Source organism: Musca autumnalis, unplaced genomic scaffold (genome assembly GCF_047663935.1).
Source record: "Musca autumnalis isolate F117 unplaced genomic scaffold, ASM4766393v1 scaffold_4, whole genome shotgun sequence".
In the NCBI taxonomy this organism is placed as follows: Eukaryota; Metazoa; Arthropoda; class Insecta; order Diptera; family Muscidae; genus Musca; species Musca autumnalis.
Genome location: NW_027411977.1, coordinates 207647092 through 207663091, shown reverse-complemented (window position 1 = coordinate 207663091; position 16000 = coordinate 207647092). Strand labels below are relative to the sequence as shown.

Below are 16000 nucleotides of genomic sequence, written 5' to 3'. Positions count from 1 at the left end.
TACTGAAAGTTGCAACAAAGACATAAATACAACTAAGACATGACAAAATGCATGCAACAAAAAAATGTTTACGAAACTTTGTATATAAACATTACCCTTAACAGGTTGCAGTTAATTCAAAATCGCAACCTAGGAGGAACATTTTATGTAATGGTATCAGAAACGAAATTTATGAATTCAAGGATCTATTCAAGAATAATTCTATGTCAACTGGATCGGTAAATTCGGTTAAATACGTAAAAATGTATAAAAGAAAAAAATGTTATATCACCATATCGTGATATAACATTATGTTAAATTCAAAAGCCATTCACTGAAGAATGATAGCAAACAAAATGTCTTATCTTGTTGTATTTATGTCTTTGGTTGCAAGCTGGCACAAGAAAAAAGGTAGATGCATCGGTGAATTGCTACCATGGCAGAACTACCAGGTAGTGGTATCACACCAGCTGATCGAATATGAAAAGTCAAATCCCTTTATAAAAAATTATTTTTGTTGTAATTTCCCCAACAACATAAAGAAAGTTTTGACATAACATATTCAAAAATTTACGATGCCACTACCTGGGTAATTGTGCCATGATTGCTACAATAAAATTAATTTAAAATGTCAAAATTTGATATACAAATTTGATTTTAAAAAATGAAGTTTAATATTTATTCTTTATTTGCTCTTTAGTAAGCATTAGTAGCATAATGTGCTAACATTTTCAATATTAAACAATAAATTTGTAATTTTCCGTATGTTTTTTTTTTTGAGACAAATTCAATTTGCAACAATTTCTTTTGAAGTTTCAAATTCGATCAGATGGGCTGATGCATCTACCTTGGTAATTGTGCTATGAACAAAAATCAGCTGATTGCCATTTAAATCCTCCAAAGGTATATCTAAATGCAATGAGATTTGTACTGGATTTATTAAATCCAGTTGAGGATTTATGGCTAGTCAAAATGAGGTATAATGCTATGTTTACATTTACGAAATCCACTCGATTTCAACTGTCAATTCCATAGCACAAACGTCAAATGAAATCTCATATGAAATCCATTGGACTTCATTTGACGTTTAGCCTATGGATTGGACAGTTCAAATCGAGTGGATTTCGTAAATGTAAACCAAACATAAGAGAACAACACATGGCGGGTCCTATAGGTTTAATTACTAACAGCTGATCAATATGTTGACATTTACCAGGATTGAGAACAGCTGTTTTGAAACAGTGAAAAGGGAGAACTACAAGAGACACTTGGAGCAAGATAAAGTACGGACCGCAAGCAAAGGAATTGATTGGACAGAACTAGCAGCAGCATCTATTGCCATTCCATACAAAACAGCATTTGTTTACATGGGTGAACCATTAGTTTGAAGAACCGAAAACCAATTTCAACTTTTTTTTGCAAAGGAACACAGATGGTGCCACACTGACACTAGGGCAGTAACAATTCTTCCAACGTCTACAGATCCGAATGTAAATTTTATTGGAAATTTAGTCAAGTGTGGCCTCATAAAAATATAGAGTTCAGGAAATAATTCAAAACTATGGGTTCTGTCCGAATGTGTGGAAATGGGGAACCAATTGTCGTATCTCGTTCTTATAGTCTGTTAGGTTAGGTTTGGGGATGTGCAGCCACTAATTTGTGACTGCGACACTCGGAGACCTTCCGGTCCATTGTGATCATCCGAGAAGAAACTATGAATGTATGAAAGAAGTAAGAAGAAGATGAAGTAATTAGGTAGAAAATTTTAGAAGGGAAAAACTAGTTTTAATGGAGAACAATTAAGAACGGCGTTAAGTTCGGCCGGGCCGAACTTGTTATACCCTCCACCACAAGTTGTATTGAAGTACGAGTAAAATGGAATAATTAGTTTCCTTTCGTGTATGAAGAAGACTTACTAGGCGTTTACACCAGACAGTTTGTCTTCAAATACAACTCTGATTTACTAACATATACATACATTTGTCGTTTGTCTCTCAGCTGTCCAGCATTTTTTCATAGACAGTAGAGAAGACAAATTTTTTGCATTTTTCTAAAAATATGTGAGATATAAATTGAAATATGTTGAAAACAAAAGAACATGAACAAAAACAAGACATGTAAACGGAAAACAAAAATAAATCGACGATTTTCATTCAAAATTTTAGAACTGTTTTTGCAGTTGTCGGGACGCCTACGTCACACAGGCAAGTTGTGGGATTTTGACAATCACTACATGAACTCAACTGTCCTGTCATTTGTAAACGTAGGGTTAATACTAAATTTCAGCAATTTCGGTAAAACAATGTGAGGCACCATTCTATGAGGGCTATTTCAAAACGTCGATCTATACCGACAAATTTCTGACGGAAAGTTTTTAGACTCAAAGAAGACTAAATACCAAATTTCCTATATTTCGGTAAGAGAATGTGGCTAAAACTTAAAAAATACCGAAAATCAAGAAGTACGCTTCTATGGGGATATAGGAAGACGTGGACCTATACTGATAATACTCTTCTGGAATATTTTATAACTCTTGGAAGACGAAATAACGTCAACCATTTTGAATTAATTCTCTTTCGAGTTGAGCTATTTAGACCTAATAGGTACATTGAAAAATTAGGAATCCACCGAAGTCCCACACATTCAACCACTATGCTACGTTTCACGGGTGGTTAGACCGATCATCAGGCATATTGAATGGTGTTTTTTTTTTTTTTTTTAGTGGGTGGACGAAGACTAAGCTTGGAGACTAGCATTTATATCACAAATCATTCGAAATTTGTATATTCGAATTATTTATTTTTTAATGTTAGTCATTTAATTCCAAACCTTTCCTATAGTCCGACTTGGCTGGTAACCCTATTTTTCAATGCTTTATTACAAATACTAAGGCAGCTTTTTTCCACCTTTATTTTATTTGTTCTTCTTATCAGAAGATTTTGATCATCAATATTTGTCATCGGAATCTTTGACAAGTTGATGGTGGCTTAGAACGCTAAGACGCGTGCAACCGTGTCACTTGGTTGTTGGGGTCCCAGGTTCGAATCCCAGCCTGGCTCATGCTGAAATCATTTTTTTGTTTTGCCTTATTAAGGCGAAGGTCATTTTTAGAGTGATATTTGAATTAATTCTCTTTCGAGTTGAGCTATTTAGACCTAATAGGTACATTGAAAAATTAGGAATCCACCGAAGTCCCACACATTCAACCACTATGCTACGTTTCACGGGTGGTTAGACCGATCATCAGGCATATTGAATGGTGTTTTTTTTTTTTTAGTGGGTGGACGAAGGCTAAGCTTGGAGACTAGCATTTATATCACAAATCATTCGAAATTTGTATATTCGAATTATTTATTTTTTAATGTTAGTCATTTAATTCCAAACCTTTCCTATAGTCCGACTTGGCTGGTAACCCTATTTTTCAATGCTTTATTACAAATACTAAGGCAGCTTTTTTGGTTGGTTTGGTTGGATATTAACGTCACAATCTTCAGTATTACGAAAATTGGTAGGTACCGTTCTATGGGGGCTATATCGAAACGTGGACCTATACCGACGAATTTTAGTCAGATATGGGGCAATATGAAAGCGTAGACCTGTACAGACATATTTCTGGCGAACAGTTTTATATCAAATTGAAGACTAAATACCAAATTTCAGCCATTTTGGTGGAATATTGAAGACACAACCTTCAAAATACGAAAAATCGGGAGGTACCTTTCCATGGGGGCTATATGAAGACGTGGACCTATACCGACAAATTTAAAGGGGAAGTTTGAGTACCCCCAACGAAGTGTAAATACCAAATTTCAGCCATTTCGGTGGAATATTGAGGCCACAACGTTCAAAATACCGAAAATCGGGAGGTACCGTTCTATGGGGGCTATATGAAGGTGTGGACCGATACCGACAAAATTCTGGGGAAAAGTTTTATACCCCTAACGAAGACTACGTACCAGATTTCAGCCATTTTGGTGTGATAATGAAGCTAAAACCTTCAAAATACCGAAAATCGGGAGGTACCGTTCTGTGGGGGCTATATGAAGGCGTGGACCGATACCGACAAAATTCTAGGGAAAAGTTTTATACCCCTAAAGAAGACTACGTACCAAATTTCAGCCATTTTGATAGGATAATGAAGCTAAAACCTTAAAAATACCGAAAATCGGGAGGTACCGTTCTATGGGGGCTATATGAAGGTGTGGACCGATACCGACAAAATTCTGGGGGAAAGTTTTATACCACTAAAGAAGACTACGCACCAGATTTCAGCCATTTTGGTAGGATAATGAAGCTAAAACCTTAAAAATACCGAAAATCGGGAGGTACCGTTCTATGGGGGCTATATCAAAACGTGGACCGATATATCCCATTTTCATTACCAACCATCCTGCATGTAATAAAAACTACTGTACCAAATTTGGACTCTCTATCTTTAAAATTGCGAGCTGTATCTTGATTTCAGCAGACAGACGGACGGACGGACATGGTCAAATCGACATAGAACTTTATGCTGATCAATAATATATATACTTTAGAGGGTCTCCGACGAATATTTCGATGTGTTACAAACGGAATGACAAATTTAATTATACCCTCCATATGGTGGAGGGTATAAAAAGTTTGGGTGGTGATGGTTGGTTGAATATTTGAAATACTGTTCACGTGTTCAGGTTGTGCTGTCCCAGCCATTTCAGATTTCTGATGATGTTGCAGATTACAGCAGGTTCCACAGTTGAATAGAAGGTTAGACACGGTGGAAAGTGAACACCCACTAATCTATGCTGCCTACGAGCCAGGGCTGAACATCGACAGAGGAGGTGCTCGATCGTCTCCGTCTCCTCCTCATCCTCACAGAGTCTGCAATAGTCCGTAACGTCATCATCCCATTTTATGGTAAAGGCCCTGATGTAGCAGTGTCCAGTGATGACTCTTGACACAATGCACCTAGGTTCATTATGCCATAATTCACGTTATCGTCAGAGAACGTTTCAATTCTTTGAAAAAAGTGACAAATGGGTGGTTTGAGGGAGTCAGCGATTGCTAGATCTGTAGACCGCGATCCTCGTCTAGCTAATTCGTCTGCGCTTTCATTACCCATATAGTCGCGGTGTCCTGGTACCCAGCATAGCCGATAGCCGTTAGTTAGCGTTCCCAAGGCTGATCTACACTTGAGGACGACATCGGACTTGATGTTGCAGGATTTGATGGCTTTAAGAGCTGCTTGACTATCCACAAAGATAGTCACCGGGTCAAAGATTTCTGCATCCAAACTTTTTATCAATTCCGCTGCCTTCCAAATCGCGAAGATTTCAGCCTGGAAGACACTACAGTTGCTATCTAGCCTGTAAGCGTACTCAAGAGATAGCCTTTCACAGTAGACGCCAGCCCCCGTACCTTCCTCCATCTTGGAACCATCTGTATAAAAAGCCAGACCGTCCAGAGGGGGTTACTGCGGTTCCAGTCTCTACTACTAGGTACAACGACATATATATCGTCAAATCTCAGGACTGGTGATACATAGTCGCTCAGTTTTCCGCGTTGGTTCACATTGATACCTAATTCATTCAGGATACATCCATGCCCATAGGCACAAACGCGCCAGAGATTCTGTTCATGCAGCCTTAGGGCACTAAGAGTTGCCTGACACTTAATGCTAAGGCTCAGAGGTCTTAGGTTCAGCATTGCGTTTAGAGCAGCTTGGGGTGTGCTCTTGGTGCTGGTGGCTCCAGTTATGAGAATCGCGGCAGCTCTTTGCATAAGCTGTTTATATTATAACTTTTTGTCGGGCTAACCTTCTTCATGAGGATTTATTTGATGTATACACAATGGAATTGACATTTGAAACCCGGTGTGTTTATTAAATTTGGTTAAATGTAAAAAATTCATTTTTAGTTAAAGAATGGATCACTTCCTTTGAAGCAATTTTCTTCATAACTCTCTGTTTTAGTTTTACAAACAGATTAATTGCTTACAAGCAAAGTTACTATGACTAATTAGTAAAAATATAGATTTGTTATTTTCTAAATATATGTTTATTGTATAAGTCACGTTTATTATCTGTCATTGCTTAGAATAGCAGTTTGTGTAATGTTTTGAAGTAAATACTGAAAACTACAAAAGAGACGTATTGCATTCAAATGAAAAATACTTTGGAGGCACAACTTCCTGCCTAACAAGGGATATTGTATGAGTTCTCGGAAATTATATTCTAAAGTTATGCGAGTTCCTATCCACTTAAACCTAGTATACTTAAATATTGTGAAATTGTCAAAAAATAGAAATAAGCAGGTTCCACAAAAAGACCAGCAGCGACTGGATTCTTGTTCTACGAAAATTTTAAATGAAAAATAGTTTCATTAAACTTTTTTATTTTGACTGTTTCTTTGTAAAAGTTGTTGTTAAACATTGATCCCATTAGGACTACTATGTATTCCATTTTCATCAAAATTTTCCGTAATAAAAGCAATTTATCACAATAAACTACATTCCGCTGTCATATTCAGTAAACAGAGGCTTACAACTTTAGTTGATTTACAATTATTGATTTGACAAAATATTGGTTCAATTTACTGTGAAATTTTTAAAATGCCTCTACTTCCAAGTTGTCCAAATAAACGACACGTTTATTTACTCATTTTATTGATTATCGAAAAAAAACTTTTGCAGCGGCGAGTGTCGCGGCAAATGCGTACTACGCAAAGAAGGAAAAAAAACCCCTGAATCATACTTATCACATAATTTTTCTGTTTACCATGGCATTATTATCAATAATTGTTATAGAATGAAGAAGCTTGAGAAGGAGAAATGGAACCCAAGAATGAAACTCAAATTTCATATCATATCAAAATGCATAGCTTCAGATTAAACGAAAAAAAAATACAAATTCAACTACATGTGTTTACGTATCGATATGAACCCAATTTCTTTTCTCCTTATCAATGTATTTTTACTTTCCATTTTAGTTGTTGGTTTCTTTCTTTTATTTATAGTTGTTGTTAAACATTATTTATAGTTGCTAAACAAATACAATTTTATGTTTTGTATATTTGCAGAATCCTCAAAACTTTATTGAGTTTTATTTGATAAAATTTTTGGAAATGTTATTGCCCTTTTAAGGTAAATACATATATCAACAAATCTTTACTACCGATCATAACACAAGTTTTTAATGATATCAAAATTTACTTTAGTTTTTTGATATAAAACGAGAGTGGCGTTATACGCCACATGCTGTCATTTATAGTCAATTTAGCAAGTATTGTGACATATAAATGTCTATATTTAACCTCATATAAAGTTAAAGGTAAAGTGGAAGTTTGCAATAAGAACTGGAATATAATTTTGTTATATGTATGTAGAGAATACATTGTAGACTATTGTGCGCAAAGGGTGCACACTGGACCTCAAACTTCAAATCGGCAACCAATTAATCAATTGTGGAAATTAATTGGGGACTGAGTGGAAAACTAAGTACCCAGCAAAAAGTTTGCGTCCAAAATGCAATTTAATCCCTAGTACAAGTGCCGCTTCATTGCATCTTTTTAGACGAATAATGGCTATATTACACCATATGCTTTTTCACATGTATGACATTAGCTGGTCTGTATATTAGTATACCCAGAGTGATAACATACATGTGAAAAAGCATATGGTGTAATATAGCCATAACATATGATTTTTATAAGCGGGACGCAGTCCTTTTTGATTCCACAGCGCGAGTGCTTTGAAGTTTTCAAATGAATTTATTATACCCTACATCACTATGTGGGGAGGGTATTATAAGTTGGTTTTGGCATCGAAATAATGGTCGTAGACAAATACTTTTATATACCAAAATGAATGTCTCGACGAGCTGAGTCGATCTGGCTATGTGTGTCCGTCCGTCTGTCCATCTGAACCTTGTAATCACGCTGCAAGTCGCAATTTTGATCGGATCGTCACCAAATTTTGGGTGTTGATGAGGGTCCCGGAGGGGAAGAAGCCTATTGATTTTAGTGATGGTCGGATAATATTTAGGGGTCGGAATGGGGAAAACTCATGTGGAGACAAATTCAAAGTTTTATTCTTTGTGAATATATCGGCTTCTAGTAGGGGTATTCCAACGGCAAAGCCTGTCAATGGAAGAAGAATATATGTCTGTACAATAACTTCGCAAGTAAAAAGTACTTGCAAGTACTCAGCAAGTTCTTAGTAACTTCGCTCCGCTAATTTTACTCTCTCGAACCTAAAAATTTGCAGAATGTTATCGAACAACAATTTGCAAAAACTTGCAAGGAGTCAGCTGATTTGACAAACAAGAAGTTTGGCGGATATTATTTAAATTAACAATCGAGGATTGTTTACGGAAATAGTTTGATTATCCATTGCTACAAAAATAATTCTCTTTCCATATCATAAATTAACGGCTGGCCGTCCACATTGTGTTCCTCCTACTCCATGGATGCGCCGCTTTTTGCTGGGATTTGATACCTTAGAAATAAAACAATCATCACAAACTACATAATAGGTTATTTTACAAAATAAGTCGTTTTCAAAAAATTTATTTAGTTATCTCTTTCTTCTCTTTTTTATCTTGTAATTATTTTAATAACCAAATGTTTGTTTATGTTTTTGCCAAAAATTGCAAAGTCCGCAACAAAACATTCGAATTTAAATCAGCTGATCAAACTTGCAAATTCTTACAAGGGAATTTTTGCTTACAAAAACTTGTAAGTTCTCAGTAACAAAAGTCTCCAAAACTCTCCAAAATTCTTTCACAATTCTCTCCAAATTCGCTCTATTTTACTTTACAAGTTTGTAAAAGTTTTTACGAATTTGTACAAACTTTTTGGTTATCGTACAGACCTTACATTGGTGTAAAGTAGATTGACCAAGGTAGTCAAACAAGGGAGATACCATAATAGTCGGTAATGCATCCAATTCTTCCATTTTTGCAATCACGCTACAGGTCGTAATTTTGTTCGGATGGTCACGACATTTTGGTTGCTTATGGGGGTCACAGAGAGAAAAAGGCGTATTATGTTTGGTGGTAGTTGGATTATATTCCGTAAAAGAAATGTTTACCAGTGAAAAGCTTATGCACAGGGGTAGTGGTGTAGGGTATCACATGGTCGGCCCCGTCCCGACTATAGCCTTTGCTCATTTGTTATTATTTACATTAATTAAATTCAACCACAACTACGTTTACTTTTTCCGTTCCCCATTTTATACAAGAGCAACCAATTTTAACAACGAGTTATGTAGTCTTCCCATCATCAGTTCAAGAAATGTTTACACTCATGGTTTAATTAGAAAGGTTAGCTAAAGCACTGTGTCAGTTCAATTTTTTTTTTGAGCGTTCCTATAACTTCAAAACAACCCATCATACCAGTTGCTGATATTAGGTGTGTACGATAACTTTCCCAGCAATAATTACTCAGTCAGTTCCAGCAACCTCTCTCAGTGAATTTTACTCTCACAAGCAAGAAAAATTGCAGAAAGTTATCGAACAGCATTTGGCAAAAACTTGCAAGAAAGTCAGCTGTTTCCGAAAATGTATGAAATTTGTTTTTGTTTCTTTTGATATTTTAAACCAAACGGAACAAAAACATAAATTTTAAAATTGCAGTTGACTTATTTAATGCTATAATCCTATCCAGAACGCTTTAGAATCTAAAAAAATGTGAAATTGTGAAATTTTCTTGGTCAAAAATGTTAACATTTCGATTTGTTTACATTGAACAGGTGATTAAAAGTCAGCTGATCAGACTTGCAAATTTTTGCGGGACAAATTTTCCCAGCAAAAATTTGCAAGTTCTCAGTCACAAAACTCTCCAAAAATCTCTCCAAACTCGCTCTCTTTTGCTGGATAATTTTGTTATCGAACAGCATACAGCAAAAATTTGTACGAATTTGTACAAATTATTGGGTTATCGTACATACCTATTATTCGAATGTTCACAGCATGTTCGAAATCGAACAATTGGCAAATGTTTTTTTTTTGTGTTTTTCTTTTGTTCGCCAAAAGTTCGAAAACAATATTAGCTTTGTTCCAGAACTAAAAAGTTTTTAAAATTTTTACGACTTTTACACATTTTACCACAAAACCCGTTCCCGTACACAAAAAAGTTGTAAAATGTTCACTTCTCTTTAAACAAAAATGGCGCTGAATGACGCTCTCTTTAAAAACTTTTAACTCCACAAATTTGAGCGTGTAAAAAATAGTAACATGGATGCCGGCGTCTGATTGGCTGGTACGCCGACTTTGACATTTGTTCCAGCTTTTTTGACGTTTTTTTCATTTTTGCGTTCCCGAACTTTTTGAAAAAAACTTTTGTGTGACAACAATTTTTCTCTCTTTTACGAGTTTTACTATTAAAAAGTATGGGAACAAAGGTATTATTGTCTTACGTTTGGCAAATGTTGCGCTATGGAGTTGACATTTGAAACCCAGGGGGTTTATTAATCCGGTTAAGTGCAAGCGGGGTATAACAGGTTCCATGGAAAAAAGCTGATTATTATGTGAGCTGTCAAAATACGCTAAATGTTGTGATCGTCTGTGATTGAATCGCAGTACAAAAAGTAAACAACTAATTACAGAATTTTTATGTTGAAAGTGAAAAATCATGCTTATGGGAACTTTACACGATATGTTTTTTACATATGAGTTGTCACTTCTCCCATACAAAATGTATATGCAAAGTGACAACTCATATGTAAAAAACATATCGTGTAAAGTACCCATTAGCTAGAAGTCCTGTTTATTGGGTTATGACTTTCTCCAAAGCCATACGCTGAAACTTTCATACGAAACTTTCCCATTATTTATTATACCCTCCACCATAGGATGGGGGTATATTAAGTTTGTCACTACGTTTGTAACTACTCGAAATAATCATTGTAGACCCCACAAAGTATATATATTCTTGATCAGCGTGCAATTCTACATCGATATAGCCATGTCCGTCCGTCTGTCCGTCTGTCCGTCTGTGGAAATCACTCTAGCGTCCGAACGGATTGACGTAGGTTGATGAAATTTTGGGAAAATATGTTATTTTTACGTAGGACTTTTGGTATTGAAAGCGGGCTATGTAGGTCCACGCTTTCGTATAGCCCCCATACAAAATGACGCGTGACGCGTCGTCGTTTTAAGGAATTTTCAAGATATTTGGCCCATTTTACCACCGAATTGGTTGTAATTTGGTACTTTGTGTCTCCAGAGGCCAAAAAATATTCCTACCAAAGTTGGGTTATATAGGTCCACGTTTTGGTATAGCCCCCATATAAGGCCCCATATAAAGTACGCGTCATTTTAATATATTTTGAATGTATTAGACCCATTTGACCACAGAATTGGTTGTAATTTGGTACTTTGTGTCTTCAGAGGCCAGAAAACATTCCTACCAAAGTTGGGTTATATAGGTCCACGTTTTGGTATAGCCCCCACATAAGGCCCCTTATAAAGTACGCGTCATTTTAATATATTTTGAATGTATTAGACCCATTTGACCGAAGAATCGGTTGTAACTTTGTATTTTGTGTTTCCAGAGGCTAAGAAACATTTCTACCATAAAATGTTTATATAGGTCCACGTCTTGATATAGCCCCCCATAATACAATATCTCCCGATTTTCGATATTTTGAACGTTTTAGCCTCATTATCACACCGAGATGGCTGAAATTTGATATTTAGTCTTCTTTAGGCGTATAAAACTTTCCCCCAGAAATTTTTAGGTATAGGTCCACGCCATCATATAGCCCCCATAGAACGGTACCTTCCGCATTTCGGTATTTGGAAGGTTGTGGCCACATTAATCCACCGAAATGGCTGAAATTTGTGGTGGAGGGTATAAAAAGTTCGGCACGACCGAACTTAACGCTTTTCTTACTTGTTTCATCTCAATTTTTCATAGAACAAGAACCCAGCCCCTGGATAGAAAAATATAAAAAGAAACACAAACGCACAAAGCTTTTTCGCATTGACAGTTTCTACACACACACAACAGAACATTTCTGCTATTGTTTGTGTCTATTTGGTGTATGTATGCGTTTGATTGAACGATTATGATCCGAATGAATGAACTGGATAGTGAACTATGAACTATATTACTGAACTAGTTCAGTTAAAAGAGCTGAACTATTGAACTAGATCTTTCAAATGAACTAGATTGTACAACTCTACTTTAGAGTTTCCGACCGAATGTATGAACTAAAACAACGTTTATTCAATTAATACCCCGTTTGCACTTAACCGGATTTAATAGCATACACGTTGAATAAATCCTCATAAAGAAGATTAACGCGGGAAAAAGCTCTAATGCAAATGTCATTTCAAGTGTTAAAACACTTTGAAATTGTATTTGGGCTTTTTTTAAGTCACTGTAAGGTGATAGTTAATTGAAAACAATATATATATATATATATATATATATATATATTGAGTTTTCCAATCTTTATGTATTTAAATCTTTGATTATTCCAAAGACGTAAATATTCTAAGATGGGAAAAGTCAATTGTGAAAAATTAACTGTAGATGGGGTTAACATCTGTTGTTACGATATCATAACAAATATAGGCCTGTTCTATAAGTTCGCAAGTAAAAAGTATTTGCATGTTCTTGCAACTACTTCTCATTTCTCTTTTACTGCTAAACCTAAATAATGACGGGACGTACACAAATATTTCACCTTTCTACCACAACAACGCTCTCTGAGCGCTCGTATTACCCAAATACGTTGAGTACAAAATCACATTTAAATGTTTTCATTCGTAAAATAATTTTCCTTTGCAATTAATTGGATTTCAGGTTTTTTCCTTTAACGCATTTTACACTTAAAATGTTTTATAAAACATGCATCATTTTAGTTATCAATTCCATACACTATCTGTCAAATAAATGACGTAAACTCCCAAAATACCTGTTTTAAATGCAAGTGTAAAATGCGTTTTTGTCCTAGTCAACTCTAGAGCGATTTCATTGAAAAAAAAATCATGAAATTGTGCGTTCTTAGATCGAGTTCCACTGTAGAGTAATATCATGAAATTGTTGTAGTGGGGAACTCGATATAAGTCCCGGTCCACACTAGAACGATTTCATTGAAATAATTTAATGAAATTATACGTTCTTAGATCGAGTTCCTATGTCCTGGTCCACACAAGAGTGATTTCATTAAACAAAATATCATGAAATTATGCATCCCTAGATCGAGTTCCATGGTAGAGTAATATAAGGAAATTTATGTAGTGGGGAACTCGATCTAAGAAAGCCTAGTTTCATAAAATTATTTCATTGAAATCACTCTAGTGTGGACCGGGACATACTAAGTAATTTTATGAAATTGCTGTAGTGGGTAACTCGATCTAAGAGCGCCTGATTTCACGAAATTATTTCATTGAAAGCACTCTAGCGTGGAACGGGACAAAGAACGCCCAATTTCATGATATTATTTCAATGAAATCACTCAAGTGTGGACCTTTGCAATAAAATGTATTTCGTGTTTTGTTGGGCTTTTGTTTTCAAAATACAAACGACATACATGCATATGTACATATAAAACATATTGTACTTTCAGTCATAATTGAATTTATTCAACTTTAAATTGTATTCATAAGAATACATTTGATCTACATTTTTCACCACAAACGCTTTGGGTATACGGACGTATTTAGGCATGCCTCTTAATAACCAGAAATAGTTCTTATAGTACGTTTATATATAACCGGATTTAACAAACCCACTGGGTTTCATATGTCAATTACATTGCTAATATTTCAAATAAATCCTCATAAAGAGGTTAACCCTGCAAAAAGCTATAATATAAACATGGCCTTAAAGCTGAAAACACATCCAACGTTTCAGTAAAGTTTTGTGTCACTTCTGGTACATGAATAAAAGACAAAGTGCTGCCAAGTTTTAATTTTTCTTTATTCTTCTATCAGAAATTATACAAAACTTTACTCGAACGTTGGATGTGTTTCAGCTTTAGATTATGGATTGTTTATGTAATATTTCTAATTCTAAACGTTTCAGTAAAGTTGGGCGTTAATTCCGATAAAAGAAAAAAAGAACGAGGACAATATAGTTCGAATTTTTCTTTATTCTTTTATCAGAAATGACGCTCAAATTTACTGAAACGTTGGATGTGTTTACGGCTTTAGGATCGTAGCACAACATTTTTTCGATTATAGTACTTTTACATATAGCGGATTTAGTAAATCCAGTGAATTTAAATAAGTTTTACGTATACACAATGGAAACGACATAACGAACCCAGTGTGTTTTTTATATCCGGTTATATTGCAAACGCACTATAAATTAGGTTTTACATTTGCAATAAACCTTGTTGGAGATCCAATTTAAGGCGATATTCACACATGCTTTACCAAAACATTGCACAAAACATTAGTCCATCTCGGCACCAGGACGAAACAGACATTATCCAAAATTAAATATCGAAATATTTTTTTTTTAATTTAAAAAGGGATCAAAATATAATTTTATAATCCTCAAAAATTTAATCTCTTCTGAAGCCAGTGTTGTGCACAACAACAACTTCCCTGCAATTCATTTGACACCTGTTCTGAAACGTGTTTTGTTATTTTTTGGTGGGGTGAATTGTTTATGTGAGTCGACAGTATTATTGCTGACGTTAAATGCAATTTTTTTGTTGGTTTGCGTAAAATTTTTCCAATTCATTGGAAATGCAATCAGGCAACAATGCCCCCTCCTCAACGCTAAAGCCACAGAAACACCTTTGCAACTAATTATTGGCAAATTAAATTAAATTAAAGTTTATTTTATTTTTTACATTAAAAATTCAAATAGTTTTTTTTTTCTTTTCTTGTTTAGCATTATTTAACATTTTCTGACAATTAACAGATACCGTTACAAAATTACAAAAGTCAGGGGTAATAGAATACAAAAACTTACAACAAAGAAGAACGGATGATTGTTCAACTTACCTTTTTTATGTAAAGAAGGTGAGAGGGAAGAAGATTGGCACTTATTAACCTCAAGAGATGATGATTTTAACACCTTTACACACGACGATTAGCTAAGGCAAAGGACAATGACAAAAACTGACACTTTTGCACTTTAAAAAAAACAACAACTTTCAAATGTAAAAAAGGTTACGATGGTTGTGGACGACAACGGCAAGGTTATAAGGAAATGCGCGCTAAAAATATCAAAACACACAAAAACGACACTTTAAAACAAATCGAAAGAACACGTCTTTGATTTAGGATTTTTTTTCGAAATTTGTTTTGTTAAAAAAAGAAATCCTTTTTTTTTCAATATTTTTATCTAAAAACACGTTTTAGTTAGTTTTTTATTTGTAAATTTCCTAAAAGTTACAGGAAATTATTGGACGCTGCTGGTTTTTCTAAGTTCGGGAGTGACTCCTTGCAACTGGACCGCGCGTCACGAGTACGTATCAAAGACTGTTTTGTGATATTCTAAAATAGCGGGCGTTGTAGTTAAAATGAAAGCAGAGCACCTACCTCCTCATAGAACGCCAGCGGCGCGCGTTGGCTTCGTGATTATTAACGTTGACGTTTTTCATCATTGTGTTGACTCTCACAGTTAATAAGCAGCAACGGCAATCGTACGCAGTACTCTCTGTAAATGAAACAACAACAAAACAATAATCAGTGATTTTTTGATTGAAGTGAAGGCAATACAAAGTCAGCCCCAAGTCATCAGTGGCTGTAGTGGCAACAATAACACAACAACATGATGGACACAAGTGAAGATAACAACAACAATAAATAATAAAATGACCACACATCAGCAGATATGATACGTGCGGCGTTCTGTTTTTTTGTTTTCTGATTGCATTGCGAATTGTTCTTTCATTTCTTTTTTTTTTTTTTGCATAATTAAAATTTCTTCGTTTTGCACCGTACTTTACTCCAGTAATTTTGCCGACAGAGAGCGAGAGTGATGGAGCAAGGAAGAGAGTATGTCAGAGATGGGAGTTTGAATGCTGATATTTTTTAAATACAATTTAATTTTATTTATTTATTTAATTTGTTTTT

At 35.1% G+C, this 16000-nt stretch overlaps 1 protein-coding gene across 2 annotated transcripts in view; it reads right to left on the bottom strand.

Annotated features, from left to right (window-relative positions):
• The window catches only part of nebu (solute carrier family 2 member nebulosa), a 140340-nt gene extending 124904 nt beyond the window's left edge, over positions 1-15436 (bottom strand). Inside the window, exon 1 of one of the 2 annotated variants that reach the window (XM_073983028.1) lies at positions 14924-15436. The gene's annotated coding sequence lies outside the window, so the exon portion shown is untranslated. The remainder of the gene's footprint in view (positions 1-14923) is intronic. The other variant, XM_073983030.1, reaches the window with a different exon arrangement.
• Positions 15437-16000: the final 564 nt, after the last annotated feature.